The following is a 12,235-nucleotide window of genomic DNA, read 5'->3' on the forward strand; positions in this document are numbered from 1 at the left end:
GTCTTTATTTTACAGTTAAAGTATATGTTTATCATATAAAGTCTAATGTTACAACTAATCGTGGATCCCTTTAAAGATAAAAAATACAAAAATAAAATAAATAAATAAAAATAATAAAACAATAATACCAGAATCTAGGGTCTGTGTGTATTCAGTAGGGCTATTGCCCTGCTGTAAAAACTGTTCCTGAGCCTGTTGGTCCATGATTTCAGCACCCTGAATCTCCTGCCGGTGGGCAGCAGCTCAAACACCTGGTKTCCTGAGTGTGTTTTGTCTTTTAGGATGTTGCGTGTCCTCTTGAGACAGTGGGTTTTGTAGAGGTGTTCTAGGGATGGGAGTGGGCCACCAATGATTTTCTGTGCGATGTTAACAACCTTTTGTAAGGCCTTCTTGTGCGCCATGGTGAAGCTTGCAACCACAGAGATGCAATAAGTGAGCACATGCTCAACAGAGCAGCGATAAAAGAGTCAGCAGCTCCTTCCTTAGTTTCAGCCTCCTACGGATCCTTAAAAAAGAAGACGTTGCTGAGCCTTCTTCACTACCATTGTCATGTTAGAGCTCCACTGGAGATCTTCGTCCAGTTGCACGCCCAGAAACTTGAAGCTGGGCACCCTCTCCACACACTCTCCCCTGAGGTGAAGTGGCTGCAGGTCAGACTTCCTCCTCCTGAAGCCAATGATCATCTCTTTTGTCTTAGAATTGTTGAGGACCAAGTTGTTGTCTGTTCACCATCCCACCAGCCTCTGAACCTCATGCCTGTATACTGTCTCGTCACCATCTGTTCTGAGTCCCACTACGGTGGTGTCATCGGCGAATTTAATGATGGTGTTGTCTGGGTAAAGGCTGACACAGTCATGTGTGTACAGGGTGTACAACAGAGGACTCAGCACACAGTTGTGGAGAGCCGATGTTAAGGCTGGTGGCTGAGGAGAGATGGGCGCCTACTCTGACTCTCTGTACTCTGTCAGAGAGAAAGTTTCTGATCCAGCAGCAGGTGGTGTATGGAAGTCCAGTATCCATTAATTTAGCTATCAGTCTATCTGGGAGTATAGTATCAAAGGCCGAGCTAAAGTCAATGAAGAGCAGCCTGGCGTAGTGTCCCTGTTGTTCCAGATGTGAAATGGTGCTGTGGAGCGCTGTGTTGATGGCATCCTCTGTTGACCTGTTGGATCTGTATGCGAATTTAAGTGGGTCTGATGTAGGTGGAAGGTAGGACAAGATGTGACGTTGAACCAGTTTCTCAAAACACTTCATTATTGCAGGTGTCAGAGCAACTGGTTGGTAGTCATTCAGGCTGCAGGTGGTGGTCTTYTTGGGCAGCGGTACTATTGTGRCTGACTTCAGGCAGGGTGGGACAAGGGACTGGGACAATGATTTGTTAAAAATAATGGTGAAGACCCCTGCTAGCTGATCTGCACACTCCCTGAGGACCCTCCCAGTCACTCCATCTGGTCCTGCAGCCTTCCTATGGTTCACTGCCCTCAGCGTGCTCCTCACCTCATGCTCCTGCACAGTGAGAGTGAAGATGGAGCTGCTACAGTCAGGCATGCCAGCTGCTGCTGCTGCCTAGGGTCCTTCTACCTCGAAACGAGCAAAGAAGAGGTTCAGCTCCTCTGCRAGCTTGGTGTCACCTTCAACCGTTCAGGTGTTCCCCACCTTGCAATGTGTTAGGTGCTGGACTCCCTGCCACACCTGCCGTGTGTTGTCTGTGAAATGGTCCTCAATCTTCCTCTTGTAAGCTGTTTTGATCTCTTTGATTCCTTTTTTAATGTTGTCTCTGGTTGCGCTGCACTGCGCTCCATCCCCCTGTCTGAAAGCGATGTCTCGACTCCTCAGTAGGACCCGGACCTCTTTTGTCATCCAGGGTTTCTGGTTGGAGTACACCCGGTAATATTTTTCAATAGTAATGTTGTCAACACAGAAACTGATGTAAGAGAGCTCTGCTGCGGTGTGCTTCTCCAGATTCTGATCTTTGAATACACTCCAGTCTGTGCTTTCAAAACACTCCTGCAGCTGGTGTGATGCACCCTCTGGCCATATTTTTACAGTCTTTGAGGTTGGAGGGGCTCTCCTCCTGACAGGGTTAAATGTAGGAGTTAACAGCACAGACATGTGATCAGACATTCCCAGGTGTGGTAAAGGAAATGCCCTGTAGCCTTCACGGATGTTACTATAGGCTTTGTCCAGAGTGTTTACTCCCCTKGTTGCAAATTTAATATGCTGCTCAAAACTGGGGAGAACTGTCCATAAATCAGCCTGGTTGAAGTCCCCAGCTATGATATGCACTGTGTCAGGATAAGAGTTCTGCTGTTTGTTCATGGCTTTGTGCAGCTCACCCATAGCTATGTTAGCATTAGCAGGCAACTTTCAAAACCTGCACTGCTACGTTTAATGTCTGCTTGTTACAAAATACCCCAATTAAAAGCAAAGAGAGAGTATTTAGCTGTGCTGAATGTTATTTTGTTCAAATACAATAACACAACACAGCTAGAAAAAAAACTGCTTTAGAACCGGTTCAGAACTTATGACAGGAGACTTGGCGTGCGTCTACTTTCAAAATACAGTGGGGATTGGTGCGCTCGATTTAATGGACTGGGACATTTTACACAGGTGGTGCACAGACATAAAAATGAATGAATGAATGAATGAATGAATAAATAAATAAAACACTGCTTGCATTGGGATACAAGGACAGTACAGTAAAAATACTTTTAAGTTTTCATTTGTTTGGAATTTGCTTTTTAAACTGCTTGAATTGAGCGAGAGAGAACAATATGAGCCAGAACAAATGACAGTTTTTGTCATAATACCAACAAAATCTACCTCCTCACCTCTAATAAGTGACAAAACAGAGTGAGAATATGGGAACAATATAATCAAGACTGAGGGAAAAAAGAGCCCACAAAAAGTTTTTTGGGAGTTTTTGTTTACTGTACTGTCATTTTGCAGCAAAATGCGCGTTTTTATGATCAGAGTATAAAAGTATACGTTATGAAAAGAATTTAAGTCATTCAAACAATTAAAGTTATTCATTTGTTATGGTCATTTATATTATTATTTTTCTTTTGATTATGTATAATGCAATAATAAATGTATACGTTTATACAGTACTGTAATAATTGACCTCTGTTTTACACAATGTGGGGCGGGGGTTGCCAGTTAGGCTTATTTTGGGCTTGTTTTCATAGAGCTGGTTGCTTGTTTCTCTTGGAAGATCTGGAAACACCGAGTATGCCACTCATATTTCAGAGGTGCAAATCTGAGCCAGAATAGATGACAAGCAACAAAATCAAATGTAAACACGCAAGCATAGCAGATAACAAWTTTGTCAGCTTCAATTGCACAACAATTTCAGAGTTAATACACACATGCTAAAAAATGTAGCATTCAGATTTGCTTCCATAATAAAGTGTGATGTGTTTGATGTCACATCTTCTGCACATGTGGGTCATTTCATGGCTGCAGACTGTTCACACAGACTGTAATTATAGTTTAACTGTGGCYGCCTTCACACCGGAGTCTGATGGCAGCAACAGTTAAACTATAACGTGAATGTCCACGTAAATAAATCAAATCTTTGCAAAATAATTTTTAATTGAACATGCTTTGTATATCGAATGTATTTTATTTATTTTGGTATTAATTGGTGACATTTAAARCAGTGGTTCCAAGAGAATGGCATGGTATGCAGGCCAACATTAACACTAATGTGCAGTCAGTGGTTGCTACATCCTTGTAGCAGGAGGCTGTATCTACAGTATAAGCCAGCTAATGATCTGATTAATGATAGGYCAGCATGGGTAACTGAAAGGCCGGCGCTGGCAAACGAGAACAAGACTATTCATTTGCATTAGCATTGAAAAGGCTAGCGACTAGCATGTCTAGGCTGCTCACCTACTTTGACACAAACTTTTGAAAAAAGAAAACTCTCTAAAAAATGGTTGCATACAAAACCTATAAACAACATTACTGTTCAACATATCAAACATAAATATTAAACAAAACATATAACTGTGAAGCAGGCAGTTTTAGTTACCACCTGAATTAGCAGCTGTGTTTGCCCTTTATTGGTCGACCATGGTGCTTCTTTTTCACTTTAGCCAAATTGTGTGAAAAGCCAGAACTAYCAAGTTGGGTCTTTTTACAGTTTTTGACAGGATATTAAATTAGACTTCTCTATATTGAATTTTAATTTATATTGTCACATACAGATATGTCTCATAATTCAGCTAAGGAGAAAAAAACACACTGTGAAAGACCTTAGAATGATTGCTAATAGCATATTTTTGATGAACCTAAAAAAAAGAGAAAAATAGAAAAAGAAAACAGTTGTCTAAAATGGGTCCATTTTTTTTTTTACATTTTCCAAGTTTCTGTCATTGTATAATTGTTCGGCTTATTACAAATGTTTGTGCACTTTACCCAGATGATAGTACAAGTCACAAATCTGCTGCTGTTATTTTGTGGGGTACTAGCTGAAAAAAGTGTGAAAGACCAACTAAAGGGTCTTAGTTCTAAAGCTCAGTTTTAGGCCCCTGAGCAAGACCCTTAACCCCCCAACTGCTCCCTGGGCGCCGCAATTGGCAGCCCACTGCTCCACATGTGTGTTCACATGTGCGATAGGTTGAATGCAGAGACTCAAATTTCCCCTCTGCGGGACGATAAAGGTTAATTAAATCTAAAATCTTAAAATCAAATATTTCTTCAGAAACATCATTTAAAAATTTTAAATTAGACCTCAGTCAGTGTTTCACACAAACTACAAACCAAACAAACACACAGACACAGACAAAAACTTTGAAGAATTTACAGGTGAAATTTTAATCTTGCTATTGGAAATATTGTGATCCTTGTTCACAGGTCAAGAGGCCTATTTATTTTTTTATTTKAATTTATTTACTGTTATTTAACCAGGCAAGTCTCGTTGAGATCTCAGATCTGTTCTTCAAGGAAGGCCTGGGCCTGAAGGCAACCTATTGTACATGTTTTTCTATAAGTTTCTGTTGTGCAACAGTGGAAAGTTTTTCTTTAATCTTGTACTGTGCACCATGAATTTATCACCTTTTGGAATGAAATTGAGGCAAACATCTTGATTTCCTGCAAAGACACCTGCAAACTGATAATGAGACGGGGTCCTGTAACCAATAGTTTGACAGTTCAGATTATGGAGAAATTACACCTCAGTGAGTGTAAAGACACCCTAGACAAACAAGCTGTTAGTTCATATTTGCAAATGTATATTACTGCACTGTCTGTAAACATGGACTCCTTGCATGAAAGTAAAAGAGCTCATCTGCTGCTGTAGGCCCTCCCACAATTTTTGACAAATTATGCCAGTTTATGAAATTTTGTCCAAAACTAAATACGTCTAAGTTGAAGATAGGATAAAAACATCCTACTGAAAGCCTTGTTTGACCCACACTATATTGCAATGCTAACAATAAGATTCAATATATAGATGAGTAAAATATGACAAAAAATTTTTAGGCTGGCATAAGTTGTCTAAAACGTTACATAGAGTGACATGACCTTRTGTCTGTCATTCTTCACATTATGAGGTATCTTGATAAATAATTTACCCAACAAAGAGCAAAACCTTTAGTTTATCATTTGCCTTTTTTAAATTAGAATGTAACTCTGCTTTTAATTGATATACATATGTGCTTGGAATGAGTTATTTTATAGACAGCACACTCTATTTTTTGCACGTACAGACATTTCGGAGACTGCATTTCATGAAGAGACACTGACAGCAACATGCAGTAGCATGAATCTGTCTTGGAGTCCTCACAGATGCCTGCAGGAAACAATAAYTCTGTTTTTCAACAGTTTATTGACAATCCATCCATTATGTTTATAAGTGGTGGTATTAAGAGCTGATCTCAGTGATGGAGGTGAAAGTGATGGTGTATCTGCAGGATGGTTGGTCTGGATAGGAAATAAAAGCCCAGAGCTCTATTTTGTTGTTGCTCCAATTTGACCCTGACTGAACAGACTTGTGAAAAGAGGTTGACACAGTGTGACACGGTGGTAKTTTTCCTCCTGCTTCACTCGGTCTTTTCCAAGTGTTAGATCTGATAAAAAAGCGCAGAGACAGTTAGTGTAAGTGAATCTTGCTCTAAAACCACATGGTGCTGCTGACTGGGGCCTTCTTAGTTTAAGTCTGGCTGAGAGAAAAGTGCTGAACACAGATCAGCCTTCAGTGATTGTTGGTTAGGACAGGGTACATTACAGTGTGGGATGCTGTGCTTTTATTGACAAACAACCTGCAGGCTGATAAATTAGATGAATGTGACCCATCGAATGGCATCATATTCCTACCACTGACCATGACCCTGAGCAGAGGAAACACTGATTAAACTACACTGAAAAAAATAACCTGTAAGATTTACTTGAAAAAAATCCTCGTAACAATTTGCGCTAACGTTTGTTAAGTAAATTTAAATGGTACAAATTCATGTAATATTTACTCATCATTTTCTAGAAAAAGTTAAGAATATAGTAAAAAATTTGTGAAAAAATCAGGTAAATTTTACTTAATTTGCTCAACTTAATCTTGTAACATGTACCTGATCATAAAATTTACCTAATTTATTCACAAAAGTTTAACTCTATTCTTGATAATTTTTACTAGATAATGATGAGTAAATATTACATGAATTTGTAGCATTTACATTTACTTAACAAACGTTAGTACAAATTGGTACGAGGATTTTTTTTCTAGTAAATCTTACAAGTTTTTTATAACAGTGCACATGCGCCAAGCACAATATTTTAGCATGACACCTCACAACTACAGAGAGAGTGAAGCCGGGTTCCCACCAAACGTGTTTGGAACAACCATAATGCTCCTGCCGCATGCATTTGGCTGCTTGTCAGCAGCTGTCCGTTCACACGGAAGGCGTCTAAAGACGCGCAATGAGAGGAACATCTTTGTTCTTTTTTCAGGTTGATGTTTGAAATGAAGATAAAGTAAATAAAATATCTTTGCTTTATTTACTAAAGAGCAAGAGAACGTTGACCACAGAGCAGATAATTCACCAGATAATTTAGAGGAGCTCTCACTGAGTTTTTTTTCTTTTTCCCAGACTGGGACTTGACTAGAGGCTGAAGAGGGAGGAGGGTCTTGGTTTTTTTCCGGTCTGTCTTTAATGACGGGTGAAATAAAGATGAAATAAATACAATGGCTTTGTTTTATTTACTAAAGTTTTGTCACTCCAGGAACTGCGAGCTGATCTTTTCTTTTTTTTTGCCCTAATCTCAGCGAGCTGCTACTGTCTCATCACATCGTTGCTGATCTCTCCAGCTAGAAYACCAACTGCAGACTGTCGATTTCAGCTAAAAAGGCTCCTGTCCGTCTGTGTCGGGTTCATGAAACCATCACGTGAAAAAATATTCTCTCCCGATTGGTTGCTGCTGCGCGGCGAACGGCCAAAGTTCAATTTGTTGAACTTTAGCAGCCACTGCTTTGCAGCTGCCGCCATGTTGTGCGCTGCTCTCAACTGGCAAAACGCGCTGCTTCATGCTGCGCTGCTCCAACATGCTCGTCCACATAGACTTTGCATGTAAACTGGCTGCTTTGGCTGCTCCAAATGCGTTTGGTTTGTACACAGCTTAAGTGTAGCTCTTATTGTAGTTCAAGTCTTCACCACCAGGTGGCAGATTTGAAGAACCTTTATTTGATTCTTCTTCATGAACAACACAGGCAAAGTGAAACTCACAGGTGTTATTAATGACCAGGCCTACCACTCTCACTTATGGTTACTTCTGCTGAATGGTTTAACACAAGTTAACAAATAATGAACACACAAATTAGAGTAACACAACAGTCTAATTACTGAAACAACAATGTTAACCAATTCCCTAAAATGATTTAACAACAAACATGAATCATACCCACAATCCTCCACAGCAGTCACTTGACAAACAGCCAAACACAGCAGAATGCTACAATATGCATTCCCTGTTCCCTGTCAACTAAATATCACTGACATTATGCCATCAAACTGTTGCACATCAACAAATGTTTTCAAGCAAAAGAAACCAGACAACTTATGTTTATTTTGATCATGTGTTCTCCTCTCCTTGAAAAGTGAAGCAATGAATGAGGAGCAGCAGCCTTTGTGAGTGCATGCTCCCTCAGTTTTAGCCCAGAAGAGTAGAAGTTACTTAATATATTCATGTTTATGTGCTGTCCAGAAAAAAACACTTAAATATTACTGGTAAAATAATATTAGCATTTACTTTTGTTGTACAGTAATATTGATATATAATATAATGTGTACTGTTTATTTAGTAAATTCTAGTAGTTTAGAGATTTTGATATTTTTGTAAAATTTAAAAAGAATAATTAAATAAATGTTACTACACCCAAAAGTTTGTTTTCTCAGTGTAATGTACTTTAATTTTAAGGTTAGACGGTTAAATACTGTATTTATCATTCAGGGCCGAAGACAAAGCAGCAGTAATGTTTTTGCCTATGTTTGATGGCCTTTAGCTTTAGCAATAGGGTTCAACATAATGTTGGTCCATCCTTTGCAGCTAAAACAGCTTCAGCTCTTCTGGGAAGGCTGTCCACAAGGTTTAGGYGTGTTAATGGGGATTTTTGACCATTCTTCCAGTACATTTGTGAGGTCACATACTGATGTTGGACAGAAGGCCTGGCTCTCAGTCTCTCAAAGTTAATTCATCTCAAAGCTGTTCTGTCGGGTTGAGGTCAGGACTCTGTGCAGGCCAGTCAAGTTCATCCACACCAGACTCTATAGTGTTTTTCATTGAAATTTTCAGAGTAATCATTGGTTGTACATTTACAACTCTAACTTTTGAAATCAATCCAGTTCTAAAGATATGATTGACCTTTGCAAGCACAAAATTTGCCGTAACAGTTTCGCAAATATTGAAGCTAACACTTAATGTGGTGTTAGCTGAGAGTAATTTCCAACATAGACCCCAAGCACCAAGATTGCACTAACTTTGTCATTAATTATTAGAGTCAACTGCATCTGCTTTTTATCAAAACATCTCATGAATTACTGGACAAACTTTAATGAAAGAGGGGAAAAATAAATTATTATACATCTAAAACTAATTAACTTTTGGAGTCAACCAAATTCAAGATGAACACCCCCACAGCCAACTGACATTAGAAAACTGTATAAAATGGCTACAATTCTGTCAATTTTAGACATAATGAGCTAAAATTTGTTCTTGTTAGTAGCTAAATGTGATCCCCAACACATAGTACAAGCTCTAATGGTGGCACAGTATTTGGCCTAAAACGTTGGCATTGAATTTGGCATCATTACTGGCTGCCTGTTAGTAAAGTACCCCATGAGCTGCTGGATGTTTAAATCAAACTTTCAGCAAGCATTTTCTGAATGTACATCTACAGCTCATTAACATTTGGACTCAATCCAATTCACGATTGCTTCAAACTGAACTTACCCAACGCAAATTAGCTCTGAAACAGTCAGTTTTACAGATACTGAGCTTTATTTGGTGTGGTAGTAGCTTGAAGTCAGCCTTAACACTTCCTCTGAGCGCTGACACGTCTTGCATGATGTCATGTTCACAAGGTTTGATCACAACTCCTTTTTCCATGTTATTATCTTATTTTTGGCACAAAAGGTGGTGAACAACATGCATTCCTTAGAGCAATGCTTTATTATTATTATGCCTCCAACCAATGGGGCTGGAGGCATACTGTTCTCTGGCTGTCTGTGTGTGTTAGTGCTGTGTCCATCCATCACGGGTGGACTTGCATGCATGWTATTTCCTGAATGAAATTAAATAATTACTTATAAATAGGCATAGTAACTCCATTAGTGTATTACTCAGTCTGATTAGATTTGGGCATCAAAGGGTCAAAAGTCAACGTCATTGATGATGATTGGGAATGTAAAACAGGTGTTTTCTTCTAATTCCTTGACAATACAAATAAAATCTTTGGCTTCCATCGACAAAATCGCCAATACAATGGTTTGTGCATGCATGCTCATGCTAACATCTGCACAAAGTTGTGCTCCAAAGGCAGACATGTAGAGGCATTTTAAATGACACTTTAGCGTCAAGTTCCACCTTGTTACAACAACTGTTGTTGCGTTTTAATTTCACTGGCATTCAGGTTGGCTGTTCAAGTGTCTGCCATTTCAACATGGTGCAAATGGGCGAGCCGGGGAGGTCAAGCACGGTAAAAGTCAACTGAGGCACTGTAGTACTGAATAAAAGATGGGGGAGGGCACTATTATCATATTTAATTGTTTTTCTTCTTGCCTTCTGTTTCCTCAACTGTGGCCTGGACCACCAGTCCTTGCAATGTGAGGAGACATGTGTCACCTCCATTCCACCAGGAGGAGCAGGTATCAATAATTTACAGGTGGGATGAAATCGAGCCACTCCTTTCATCCCTCACAGATTTAATGCACAGGGCTATAATTCTCTAAAAAGAGGGGATTATTTCAGAACACGCTGCAAGAGGTCCAAATGCACTCAAGTAGTTCTAGAAAACACAGGTGTGTATTTTAGATGAGATCAAGCCTTGGAGGACAAGGGCTACTCTGCGTTGATCCTCCCTGGTCTGTGACAAGATGAAAGAGACAAATAACATCAGTAGCAGTGCAGCTATTAGGAGCCACTGTGAAGTGGAAATCGCAGGAAAGACCGYGAACACAAGAAAGAAAAGGGCCTGTTTTTGTAATTTCTCCACATTCTCTTTTCTGTGCTGTTATCAAATGGAGCCACTAGCTTTTTGTAACGTTCAGTGCAATCAAACAGGCACTTGAAAGCCTTGTTTTTGATGTTTAATTCAGATACATTTTGTCTTTGATCTGTTTTAAAAATTCTGCAATGTGGAGGAAAACTGTCAGAATCCAAAATATGAATTACAATAAAAAGGCAAGAAAACTGTGCATTGATTGACACGGCTTTGAACAAAGTGTGTTCATAAAGTTTTTGGTAATTGGTTTCTCTCTTCAGGAACCAACATTGGAAAACAAAACAAAAAAAGAGTACTCATTTGATTTTTGTGAAAAACTACAACATTTTCATTTGAAAAATGGTCTGTTTTTCTTGTCATGGTGTGAAAAGGTATAAAACTGCTTTGACTTTTGTTTCATATTTAAGACTAGAAAAAAAGTTTATTGTCCTTCGGGGGGGGGGGGGGGGGGTTCATCAGCAGCAAAGTGACAAGCAAACCAAAACATACAGATTCACACAAAGGTAAAAATATAAAAACAGAAATAGWAAGACACTGTACAGTAAGGGCAATTTTACAGCATAAAAATGACTGTGCAATTAGTAAAATATAGCATACTTCGATTTAAGAAGTGTGCAACTGCAGGATAATTAAAAGTATTTGATCATGTGTATTTTTGAAAAAGAAAAACAAAACTACAATAGACTATTTTCAATAAATAGAAAAAGAACAGAAATGACAGCAGACATGTAACACTTATTAAATTTGTTGTTAGAGATGTTTCTTATGAAGTCTAACAGCTGCTGAGAGGAAGGACCTGCAATAACACTCCTTCAAGCAGCAGTCTGTCACTGGAAGAGCTCTCCAGTCCTCCAAAAGCTTCAGGCACAGCGTGGGAGACATTTTTCAACAGTGTTGTTATTTTTGCCCAAATTTCTTCTGCCTCCTACCACCTGCACAGGGTCAAGGGGTCATTCTAGGACAGAGCTGGCCTTCCTGATGAGCTTTTTTAACCGCTTCCTCTCAGTTGTTGAAATGCTGCTTCTTCAACAAACTACACCAGAGAAGACGGCTGAAGCCACCATAGAGTTAAAAAAGCTTTTAAAGGAGTGCCTTTAACAGGTAGAGTCTGCTCTGACCCTTCTTGTAAAGAGAGTACTGTGACTATAGTCCAGTTGGTTGTTCAGCTGAACATCCAGGTACTTATAAGAAGCCATTGTTTTAATGTGAGTTCCTTGAAAGTTCATCTGTGTCRGTGCGCTGGGTCTGCACTAAGCATGGGCCGGATACCGGTTTCAAAGTATACCGTGGAATGAAAAAGTCACGGTTTGAAAACCACTAAAATTTTCTGTCATACCGTTCCTACGGTATAAGCATTTTTTGTTTTTCTTCTGAGCTATGCCGCTGCAGACTTTCCCCCGCGACCCCTTCCCGTGCACCCCTGCAGACCCGCCTGTTGGCAGCACTTTGTGTTACGGCCGAAGGAGGAAAGTTCCCCAAACTTTTTCCGTGTCTAAAATAATAAAGTCAGCTATATGAAAA

The sequence above is a fragment of the Austrofundulus limnaeus genome, unplaced genomic scaffold (assembly GCF_001266775.1).
Source record: "Austrofundulus limnaeus strain Quisiro unplaced genomic scaffold, Austrofundulus_limnaeus-1.0 Scaffold1052, whole genome shotgun sequence".
Taxonomy (NCBI): domain Eukaryota; kingdom Metazoa; phylum Chordata; class Actinopteri; order Cyprinodontiformes; family Rivulidae; genus Austrofundulus; species Austrofundulus limnaeus.